This window comes from Trachemys scripta, chromosome 8 (assembly GCF_013100865.1).
Source record: "Trachemys scripta elegans isolate TJP31775 chromosome 8, CAS_Tse_1.0, whole genome shotgun sequence".
Taxonomy (NCBI): domain Eukaryota; kingdom Metazoa; phylum Chordata; order Testudines; family Emydidae; genus Trachemys; species Trachemys scripta.
Genome location: NC_048305.1, coordinates 93,343,123 through 93,355,322, shown reverse-complemented (window position 1 = coordinate 93,355,322; position 12,200 = coordinate 93,343,123).

Genomic DNA, 12,200 nt, shown 5'->3' with positions numbered 1-12,200 from the left:
GTTAACTTTTCCTGAGGAAATGGGGAACCGGATCACAGATGGGTAACTGGTTTCAAGCTAAACTATTGGGAGAGCTAGTGGGGCAACAAAGCTAAATACTCTTCCACAATTTACTCTGCCTTCCTGAAGTTCATTACTTTCTTGAAGGTGTAACAAAAAAGAACAAATATGATGGAGAATAAAGTAAACATCCTTGGCTATTATAAGCCATAGAGACCGGCAAACTTCAAAAGGTTCAGAAGATTGCCACCCAACATCAGACTTCACGTACTGAAATCTCGTTCAAAAGTCCTTCTCATGAGAGTCCCAGTGTTTTCTGATTTAGGTCAGACTGGGATATACTGCAAAGACAGGTCTTCCTTCTGTAGACTCAATGCCTTGGAAACACACGTACTTCACTTAATACAAATGGATAGCTATATTTACTGCAGTGAAACTACTTGTGCACATAAAGATAACCACATGCATGAGTGTTTACAGGATCAGGACCACATTTTGCAGCTCTAACTTCTACTCCCAGACAGAACCCAAAAGTACAAAGAAAGATGAGAATATAAAGATAAGATAAAATGTGACTCTAAAAAAAACCCCAAAGAGTTCCATTTAAATTTGAGACAAGGGTACAGAGGGGATTCTAATGTTAGACGAGTCATTTCACTCATCCTGAGATGCAATGGAGCGAATCCCTGGCAACTTCTGAAGGATTAATAACTCCCTTTCTCTGAAAAAGCTATACAATGAGAGAGCTGGATTTCTGGACAAGGAAACAGCTGCCAAAATAATTGGTTTAAAACCTGTTAATTAAAGCTCAATGCAAGATTCAAACCAAGGCAGGCAAAGCACACAGCCATATTCTTGTTTACCCATTAACATAATAAAGTGGACTTAAAGGCATTTGGGGATGAAGAGAGAAAATGTTCAAAGGGGCACACTGGGATTAATGGGATGAGATAGACAAGGAACACTGAGATGGAATATCATGAAAACCTTTCTGACATTGAGATGTATTAGGCTGTAGAGATTCTCTCAAGGAAAGTGGAAGAAATCCTTTGACTTGGCACACAAAATTAGACTGAATAAAATATAAGACAATGTATTGTATGGAACAGTCCTGCATTGGCAGAAGATCGAACACATAATGATTATGGATGATTCATTTTGATAACACCTCTATGATAGGTAGACACTTTACCGGCAGGTATGAAAACAATGCCCTGCCCCCCCCCCCCCCCCCCCAAAGCTCAAACTATACAGGGATGGATTGTAGACCATTTAGCCAGAGCCTGGCAGGTGGGAAGGGAAACAGGGCCAAAACTGCCCCAAGAGAGCACATTAGGAGTCATGACACCTTCCAGAATTCCAAGGGGAAGGCACAATCTGCATCATCCCTTGGGATGATGAAGTGTGCTCCTTTTTCCATACCCAGCCAGCTCCATTGGCCACTGTGGAGGGAGGGGTAAATGTAGGGCTGTTCCCATACTCCCTACCCCTTTTAAGAAGATTAGCACTGGAGGAAGGAGCAGTCTTCTAAGCGCAGGGTCTGCAAATGCCTATGGTCCTCGGCCCGTAATGTACAAACAAGGGATGGGACTGGTAAGCAATAAAGACCAATTACTGAGCCATGATACAGAGCCTCTCTTGTTAATTCCAGAATTTTCATATCAATATTTTCGGTTTTATTTATATATTATTTATAGCTATTTGATGAACTGCCATCAGTTAGATAACACTTCTCTTTGAGGGGTCTTGGAGTGAACAGGAAGAGCTATCTTCTATGATTATTTTTGTTAATGTTGTTTATAGAACTGGACAAATAATTTATGAGTATTCGTGAATAAACAGGCAACATTTTTCAAACAAAATATTTTGAATGATTTTCCCCTATTTGCCCAGCTTTAAACTGGGTGAATAATTGGGAAAAAGAAACCTCTTCATTTATTGGAAACGTAGCATAAAATGCATTGCGGCCATTATCTCACAGATGCTTATTTGATGAGTTTTAATGGTGTGGCTGAAAGTGTGTAGTACACAGAAAGTAGTGGGAGAACGGAAACAATGGTGACTTGATAGAGTGACTAACCTGTCATTGGAAAGCGGATTAGTTACCGACGGAATGATCTCTGGCAAGGAAGCAGATCAACCATACAGATATTAACGAGGCAGAAGACATGCCAGGATTGGATGAGATTCACATAGATACACAGAAGAATTAGCTGCTGAGCCCCAGGTGTTATGTATTCAGGGCCTGGGGCACTGGTTAGATGCACAGTTCTACCAGCATCAGCAGGAGAAAAGTTTGACAATGCATTTGGTTATTTTTCCTATGTCATATAGATTCAAAACACTATATGAAAGAACAGCAGAATGGCAACATTGTCAGTAATTGTTCATTACCATGGGTTTGGTCAATCTGAAGGCCATACCATGGGTTGGTCAATCTGATTGAACAAAAATACCCTGTAAGCCTCCAACCCGGCAACTGTTTCTACTTCCACTATCGCTTTTGGAAATCTTGGCCTCTCTCCCTGATGTACTTCCACCAGCCAGCTCAGCAACCAGGGCTAACTTCTCATCTGCCGCTGAGATGGGACTGAATCACTTGTGCTGGATGAGAATGAGAGATTAACTTCAAAAATGTTTCAGATCTGTACAGTCACCAACATTTTCTAAGCATCTTTAGTGACTGAATCACATAGTACATATTATCGGTTTAGGGACCCAGTGAGGAAACTAACAATTTGGTCTCAGAATAATATGCCTGTGACCTATGGGTTGAGTCTGCCTTTCCCATATTAAATCCCTGATAACAGGAATTTGTAAATCATCTCTAAAGCCCACGCCTATGTGAAACTTGGATTGCAGCTCAGAAGTAATGAACACTCTACAAATGTATTTTGAATCAATTTCCCATTTTTAAGTTAAAAATGACTACAGTAGTCACTGAGTCCCTAGTGGACGGCTGCTGATAGCAAGCACTTCTGTGCAGGAACCAAGAAAGGGGCTCCTCTTCTCCCTCTTGGCCCTACACCAGGCCCCTGTTACCTCCTCTTGGGCTTGTGGAAGGATGACAGGACTGGGAGACTGGTCTCCATGACACCACTGCTCTTCTCCCTCCCAGCCCAGGGAGGCACTAGTGGTGCCTCCTCTCCTAAAACTGTCTTCCTCCTCCTCTCACTCGTGGACTTGTGAAAGGACTGGGGGGGGGGGGGGCTTAGTCTATCATTCGTTTGGCCTCATTCTCTCCTAGTCCTGTAGGAGAGTCAGGAGGCCTTGCTTGTCTCAAATCCTCCTGAGTTGTCAGGTGGGGGAGGGGTGTCTCCACTACAATTACTTGACCCCAGGGCAGGGATGAGAGGAGTGGGTGACACTCCTTCCATGCCCCTACATGGCTTAGGTGGATTCTTTGTGGCCTAATGGGACACTGCAATATGTTGCTGCTCCTTCCCTATCCAGGCTGAGTCTATGATGACCCTGGGGCATTGTGGTAGAGTCCAAAGGCCTAAATTAAGATCTGGACCCCATGGTGTTAGGAACTGTACCAAGAGATGGCAGGACACAGTCCATCCCTAGATAAATTTACAATCTAATTTGAAACAGGACAAAAGTGAGCGTGACAAACAATAGGAAGGAATAGGAATGGGCAGTTGAAGGTCATAAAACTAATATCACATGGATACATAAGAGATAGTTATTGCAAAGCTCAGTGGTTCCAAACCACATAAAAAAAAAAATCACAGATTGCATATCACCAGCCATGCCTGTCCCTCAACCTAGCCACAACTGGATGGCTAATTTCTTGGAGCTGTCGCAGTAGAAATTGGATATGAGAAGGGATTTGAAGGACAGAGTGTCGTGGCTTTATGGATTAACAGGCGCATGAAAGAAGGAAGCAAGGTTGACATTTATGGAAGAAGCTGACACTGGGGAGCTCAAGGCCAGCATCCGCATGATAGGGGAGGCTATGAAGGGCCCCGTGGATGGGGGTGTTAACACCTTTTAAGGCCAGAAGAGACCATTATGATAATCTAATTTACCTCCTGTGTAGAACAGACCACAGACTCATCCACTGATTACTGCATCTAGCCCAATAACTAATGGTTGAGCTAGATCACGTCTTTTGGAAAAGTATCTTATCTTATTCAAAAGACTCCAAGTGATGGAGAATCCACCAACTTCCCCTGATAAATTCCAGTGGTTACTTACTGCCTGTTAATTTACATATTATGTCCATTTCAAAGTTTCCTGACTTCAGCTTCTAAGTAGTTGCTACTGCAGCTTCCTAGCCTCATGCAGCTACTGATGGAGAAGTCCCCTCAGGAAACAAAGGGAACCCCCTCATCCCTCAGTATGATGGATTAACCCTTCAGAGAGAGAACAGACAGGAAGGCCTCAATTCTGCAGGCAGTTGTCCACAAATTATAAGACTAGCTCTAGTTTTAAAACCAATTGCTTCATGAAGGAAAAAGTCTTTCTAGATCTAAACAGTGACGAAGAAACACAGGACTCCTCTCCGCCCAGGACCTTAAGCAAGCACCGTAACTATTCCTATTGATGCAATCCAATTTATTAGAGTGCATCTCTGATACAAGGCCAGAACTTCACCATCTCAGAGATTCCTAAATGTTATATGATTAATAACCTCTTACTCCAACAAACTGCTGGTTTGCACTCTTCAACAAATCTCTCCCCTTTGCAAAGCTTGTTATCTGGGTTGATGTTTAGTGTGGAGCGTTACATCCTGCATAGCATTTCGCCCAGGAGAAAAATTATCCTTCCAGTTTTGATATCATTTTAATGCAACTAAAAAAGAAAAATCTGATTTTTTTAATTGAAGGTAGATCACATTTTAAGTATCACCAAAAAGGAAACATTTTGTACCTTGCTTAGTGATTTATGACTACCCCCTTCGGAACAAATTCCTATTTATACATTCATTTATTGTGTCTCCTGGTGTCATATTTTTGGCAAAGTCACTGGACACTGTATAATGTGTCCCAATTCTCCCTCCATCAGAAAACATTTAGCAGAACTGCCTTTTAATAATCATACTGCCTTTTAATTTTCTTGAATGGGACTGCAGCTCATACCACTTTACTCAGCTTTTCCTTTGATTAATGGGAATGCATTTCTGCTTACGGCGAGCAGAGCTGAAAGCATTACAGGCTATAACAATTCCAATATATGGTTTCAAATGGAAAAACCCAAAGGGCTTAGCATGTATTGCTTTAAGATAGTTTTATCCTTCAATCCATTCAGAATCTGTGGTGGGAAAGTGGACAAAAAAGAATCCTGGTCTTTAGTAAAAGCTTCTGTTAGAAATTATGCTGTTTAGATGGATTGACTTCCTTTGATCGGAGAGATACGTTACTTGGATAAGAACAGGAAAAAAACAACATTCTGCTGATAATGAGAATGGATAACTCTGCTTTCCCATTCTATTCCATCATAAACAAAATAACATAACCTCAGAGTTAGGCATCATATATTGGTTATCTGTGTATTATGTAACTGCAATAACTTTCTGTAGAGTTGGGATCTGAGAGGAGTTTTGCCTGGAAAAGCAACCTGATCTGCTGTTCTGCATTAGTCTCTCTTAAGATACCATTGCTCTGAATTCCAACTGGCCTTTATGCAGAAAGAATTAATGGAAGATTAAAAAGTTGTCTGATATTGAGCAACTAATTATTTGACCCCAAGCCTACAATGACATGCCTGTGGGCATTGACTTCAATGGTGCTCCACGCCTGCATAAGGGTCATCATTGGAGGATTAGGGCCCTAGTCAACAAATATCAGCTCGTTATCTATTTGTGACTTGAACACCAACAGAGTATTAATTTCTCCAATGTATTTGTTATTCAAAATGTGGTACAGTGAAGAATTATCATGAATAATTTTTGGTCGACAGCTCAACTGCAAGCTGTTCATTACAAGCATTTGGTATTCTGATCTTGATGTGTTTTTACTGGACATACATTGACACATGGTGTCCCTCTGTTCCCTCATTGGATAAATGTAACTCAGAATCAGATTTCCGTTGTGAATGCTCATGACAACAAATTTGGCAATTGAGTGACTGGATGGAAGTTAGACTAGCCCTTTGACTGAAACATGACTGACAGACTTTCATTGTTTTCTGTGATTAGGAGATGTGACTTTCTGAAGAACACATGTTCACTAACACTCAAACATTAATACACTCATAGTTTGGGGGTAATCCCAATGTACACATGGTAGTCCAGGACCAACGGCACATGACAAATGTGATAAAGCTTAGGTGGAATTGTATAGAAGATTGTTACTTCCCAGTAATTGCACCTATAAACCTGAGACATTAAAATAATTGATTAAAAACTGAGTTGTAAAGTTGGATTGTCTTGGTAAAATAAATACTGGATTTTAGCAGGAGTTAAAGTACAAGACAGGAGGGAGAGCTCACCAAATCTGGTGGTTGTCATCATAGGTCTGATGTTATAGCTACAGGAAATAAATACATAGATATTCATAACCCCATAGCAAGTCAAACAAAATTGCAGGCCAGGCACAGCTTATAGAGTTGAGTAGGGGCACACTTTTAGAACTCCCACCCCCATTTCTATAAAAGCTATCATCTCCACTTCACCAGAATGGAGAATGTGTGTTGACATAAAAAAATTAGATCAGTGGGTTCTCACACAAAACACATGAAATAATTAGTGCAATTTGCTGAATTGTAGAAGATTTTAAAGACTTGTTTTAAATAGCAAGTATAAACATTCATTTCTCTCTCTTTCCTGGAAGGAGCTGGTGTGACTCCTTCCCCTCTTCCTCAGCAGAGGGAAGCTGGCTGCAGGAGTAGGATTTGTTTAGAGACAGGAAGTGGATGGGTGATGCTCAGCTGTGGTACCCTCTCTTTCCCCATCACACTCCAACTACCAGTGCATCAAGAACCCCAGAACTGCCCAACCAAACACCAGCTCCTGCTCTCCCCCGCCCCCTTTCAGATTCTCCTCTCTGGTGTGTCCTCACCTCACCAACTAAGGAGGAGGCTCAAACACCACTCAAGGCAGCGTCTTCAACCAAATAACAGTTGCTTAAGAGTGTTTTCTGATACTTAATCCATGCTCCCCCTTTTCCTAATCGCCCTGCTGCATAAAGTCTTGCATCACAATATAGCTCAGGGAACAAGGAGCTTTGAGTGGTGAGTCAACTGGTGGAAGTGTTCTCACTATTGTCAGTAGTTTCTGAAGCCCTGGTGACTACATTGCACAGTGGAGTACGAACATGTTCATGGAGCAGTGATTCAGTTTTGAACACACTGAATAACTCTGCTTTTCCTGGTGAGCTTCCCAGGCTAAAGGCTGCATTCTCAACAAGCCTGGGAGAACTTTTGCTGCGCTTCAGAATGCAAGCTTGCACTGAACAGCTTGCCCAGTTGTAAAGCTATCTAAAATGTTTATCTACGTAAGTTTTTTTGGCAAGATTATCTATCTATCTATATAATTGTCACTTTATTAATTACTTTCCTAAATAATTAATGATTAATAATTAATGATTGACAATTTATTAATTACTTTCCTAAATAATTACAACCCCATGTCTCTCCTCTTTTTTAAAAAAAGCCAATGTGTAGCTTTCTAATTCTATCATGTAATGTATAATGTAATTCTAATATTAGCAAGCCCTTATTTCCACAACCTGAATTTTTCATACTTTTATCCCGAGGACTAGCAAAAAGCTGATTGCCAGACAACAATGAGCTCATCTCAAATGCTAATACACCCAGTGCCAGGTGAACAAATTGTCTATTATTAGACTTCTTCATGCAGTCAGTGCTTTTGTTCCCTACTTCTCTGTCTTAACACCTGGTGTCGCAATGGATATCAACTTTCAGAACGTCATTTCCCATGAACAGAATATAAAATGTATTAGGGAATTGGTTATACAGAAAGTGATTAACTTTTGTAAAGGGAGCTTTGTCAAACCAAAAGAAAAAAAGGGCAGGTAGTGGTAGAAATGGGGTAATTCTGAATATAAATCATAAATCTACATTGAGTCAATGGAGGAAAAGTTAGACATCCAAATGCACTGGATGCATTTTGTGGTCTTAAAGAAAACACTAATAATTGTGATGAGAAATTAGTTTTTATTAATAATAATAATAGGTTGGGTTTTTTTCCTCCAGTGAGTTTCACACAAATATAGAGTGTTTGACTAGTGTGTGAAAGTGTTGATGGGATTGTGTGGGTTGGGCATATGGAAAAGATATAAACCAAACCCAGCAGCTTCAAAAACACATATATAGATATATAAAAATATTGAGTAGTGTGATCCAAGTCCAAGTCTTCAAGAAAGAAATTATAATTAATAGGTCAGAAGGTACAAAATATGTGGAGGTTTGGTTTCTACTAAAACATTACAAGTTATTGTTGGTGGAATGATATCGCACTTAACAGAGAGCTTTGGTCTGATCTGATATGGCATATTTTATGTTTGTTGTAAGAAATAAGAGGCTGCTTTCAGCCTCCCTGACATACATATGGGGAAAGTACCCTTAAAAGCCCTTAACTTGTGGTTAAAGCCTTCAAGTGGGCCTCAGGGTTCAATCCCTGACTCTGCCACAGATGCCTGATATAACTGTGGATGAGTCATGCAATCCCTCTTATCTGATTTAGTTGCCCATTTAATACAAATATAATAATCCTTCCTCTTCCCCTTCCCACACACATTTTTCACCTGCTTTTTCTGTTTACATAGTTAACTCTTCACGGCATGTCAGTCATTATGTATTTGTACAGTGCCTAGCACAATCTCAGTTGGGGCCTCTAGACATTCCTGTAATACACATATTAAAATAATGAAGCTAGCCAGGATTAGTGAAACCCAATACAGCTGGACATTGTAACCAATTTAAAAATCAATTAGTGGATGTTCAGGCCTCTCTTACAACAGTAACTAACCTAACTAGACTGGAGTCCAGTGCATTGCTGTGAGCCAAATCTGACCACTGGGGAGGGATAGCTCAGTGGTTTGAGCACTGCCCTCCTAAACCCAGGGTTGTGAGTTCAATCCTTGAGGGGGCCATTTAGGGAACTGGGGTAGAAATCTGTCTAGGGATTGGTCCTGCTTTGAGCAGGGGGTTGGACTAGAAGACCTCCTGAGGTCCCTACCAACCCTGATATTCTATGATTCTTTTCGCTTGGGTGCAGCAGAGGCAGATTTTCTATCCTAGAGAGGTAGCGATGAACAGGACTCAAGTCTGTTTTGCCAAGTGTCAAGAGAACAAGAATTCTATCCAACTATCCAGAAGATTTATTATGTTTTCAAATAACTAGAAGACCCCCACAACGCCTCTTTATATCCACAAGTGCCTCAACTTCCCATTGCTGCATGAAACGCTGGAAGGAAATTATCTGGAGTCCGATTTCTGCAGAAAATCCGAGATTGTTTTGGCTGGGTTTAGATTTTATTGTTCTTGAGTTGGGATTTTGTTTAGAAAAGGTCTTGATAATTTTAACAACAACATTTTGATGCTGACGAATGCTACTCCACCATAATTAAATAACTATTGTACAAAGAACCATTGGAAAAATATTACTTACGACAAATAGCTGGCTGCAGTACGACTCCAATGGTGTTTCAAACACTAACTAATGGATTAGTTGGTTCAAGTGCACCTGCTAAGGCAAAAAGAACCACATAATGATCTAATGTTTTACACCAAATTTCAATTCAAGCATTTCATTTTGGGACCCTAGAAAGCTAGCGGGTTATTCGGCCATAGGACGTGCTGTAATATTAGTAATACTTAGGGCTGTTCTTCAGTTTACTGTCTCAATACTGGGTTATGTCCAAACTCCACTGAGCACAGGAGTTCAGGGCGGAGGAGGAAATGTGACTTCACAAACCTCCAGTCTTGGCCCAAACTAGGCTTGGCCCTGGCATAAGTTAGAACCACCTCAGTGCTGTTCCAGTTTATGCCCCGCTGCCTGTGGCCAGCCCCAGGGGCCATTCTTGCAACCAGAGATTGCTAATGCTCGGAGGTGCCCTGTCCACTCCCCGTTTTTCCTCCAACTGGAAGGGGCAATGTGGAAGAGCCCCTACAATAACTATCAGCCAACCAGGAACCCTCCCACACTGACAGACTCCTCCACTGGCTGTTTAAGCCAACTTTGCATTCATGTCGTGCTTTCAAAGAGATGGAAAGCAGCCATACAAGGCTCAAGTGTCTGGCTAGCTATCTTCAAAACACTGAACAAAAAAAATCAATCCATAAAGGACTTTTCCTCTGAGTCAAATTGGCAGAGACCCTAGGGGATTTTCACCTTCCTCTGCAGCATGGGTCACTTGCAGGTTTAAGCTAGTATAAATGGTAGATTCTCTGTAATTTGAAGTCTTTAAATCATGATTTGAGGACTTCAGCAACTCAATCAGAGGTTAGGAGTCTATTACAGGAGTGGATGGGTGAGGTTCTGTGACCTGCAGTGTGCAGGAGGTCAGACTAGATGATCACAATGGTCCCTTCTGACCTTAATCAACTGGAACCTCAAACAGGAAACTGCTAGACTCCATTACTTTGCTCCATTGCAAAAATCTATTCAAAATGCAATTAAGTGTGGTGACATTTATTCATAGAATCCCCACCACCAGCAAAAGTGAGCAGATCTTAGCAGAGAATTATAAATACTCAGTCATAAAATCATAATAGAAAAACAATAAAAGGAGAAACAAAGCAGCAGAAGTCCAAAAGAGGAAATATAAAGGGAGGGAGTTTTACTTATGTGGAGTAAGGGCACAATATTTCTTTGTAAACACTCTACTTGTCCTAGGATTTACATAATGCAAAAAGTTAAAGAAAGAAATCCATATGTATTCATTTGTTGCTTGCATGTCACACCATCTTGATGCTACACATCAGCTGACGTGGTTCTGGTTACAAGATTTACTTCCAATATTTGTTACCATACACCAGATGGAACATGAACGGAAACAAGGATGAAACTTATAACATATTAAATTGTGCAGGACTACTCATTCAGTTGAGTCCTCTGAAACAGGCTTGATATGATCCCTTGTATTAGATGGCCAGGAAAATCTTTTTTATAATATCTTTTTATATGCTCTATATTCATTAATTTAGAAAGAAATTTCTGTCTCTGCTGTTGTATGATAAAATCACATGACTGCTGTAAAATGGGTTCAGGGGCTCATGAATCTGCCTTAACCACCAAAGATAAACAAATCTGGAACTCATTAGTCTTTGGATGGCAGTGTTTTGGCACACACTGGAAAAGGAGTTATCAAGACTAAAATCAGAGAGGTTGATATATGTATCTGCATCTCAAAATGTCTGTTAAACTGCCAACATGCTTCACGTAGTCCCTGTGAGGTTTGTATTTTTTCCTGCATTGTTTAAGCTGTCAAATGTTAATGTGTTCCTGGCTTAATTTATTACACTGATATGACAAGTTATGAGCAAATGTATTCTTGTTTACTACTGTTAATATTTTGGTTACAGTCATTAAGAGCATTTTTAAGATTAGTCTTTTTTGTTATTTTAATGGTAGAAAAAAGGAAGCAAAATCTTTAGCGAAAAAGGTTTCCCATTGACACTACTCAATACCTTAAACTGGAACCATTATTACATTAACCATCAATGGCATCATCACAGGTCAGAATGAATCTTAATAAAGATGTTTGTATAGTCTGCCTGATGCATGAACCGTCCTGTAACTCCTGGGATCTCAGTTAGTTACAAGGGATGGATGTTTGCCATTAAATGAAAATCCAGCATGCAATCCTCCATGAATTGACTTACTTTCATCATTAGTGGGAAGTAGAGAGTCTTATAGATTCATCGATTTTTAGGGCCTTAAGTATCCACTGTGACCATCTATTCTGACCTGCATCCAGCCCAATAACCTATAACTGAACTAGAGGTTCTCAGGTAATGCAGTTCTCATGTCTGTTAACAGGGTGTCCATATTATAATATGAATGACCCAACAGCTAGAGACAATAGAGCAATTCCTATGCTCCAGTGAAAGTACATGAGCTGCAAAATATACTGTGACGTACTCCCTGTGTCTGTGTCCTGTTGTCCTCTGCTAAAATACATGAACAACATATTCCTGAGTAACAGTTCTCTCTACTAACCGAGTTACTGGCGATGTTCATTTAGCAGACGAAGTAAAGGTCTTTGTATCGGAGAGTCACTCATCCT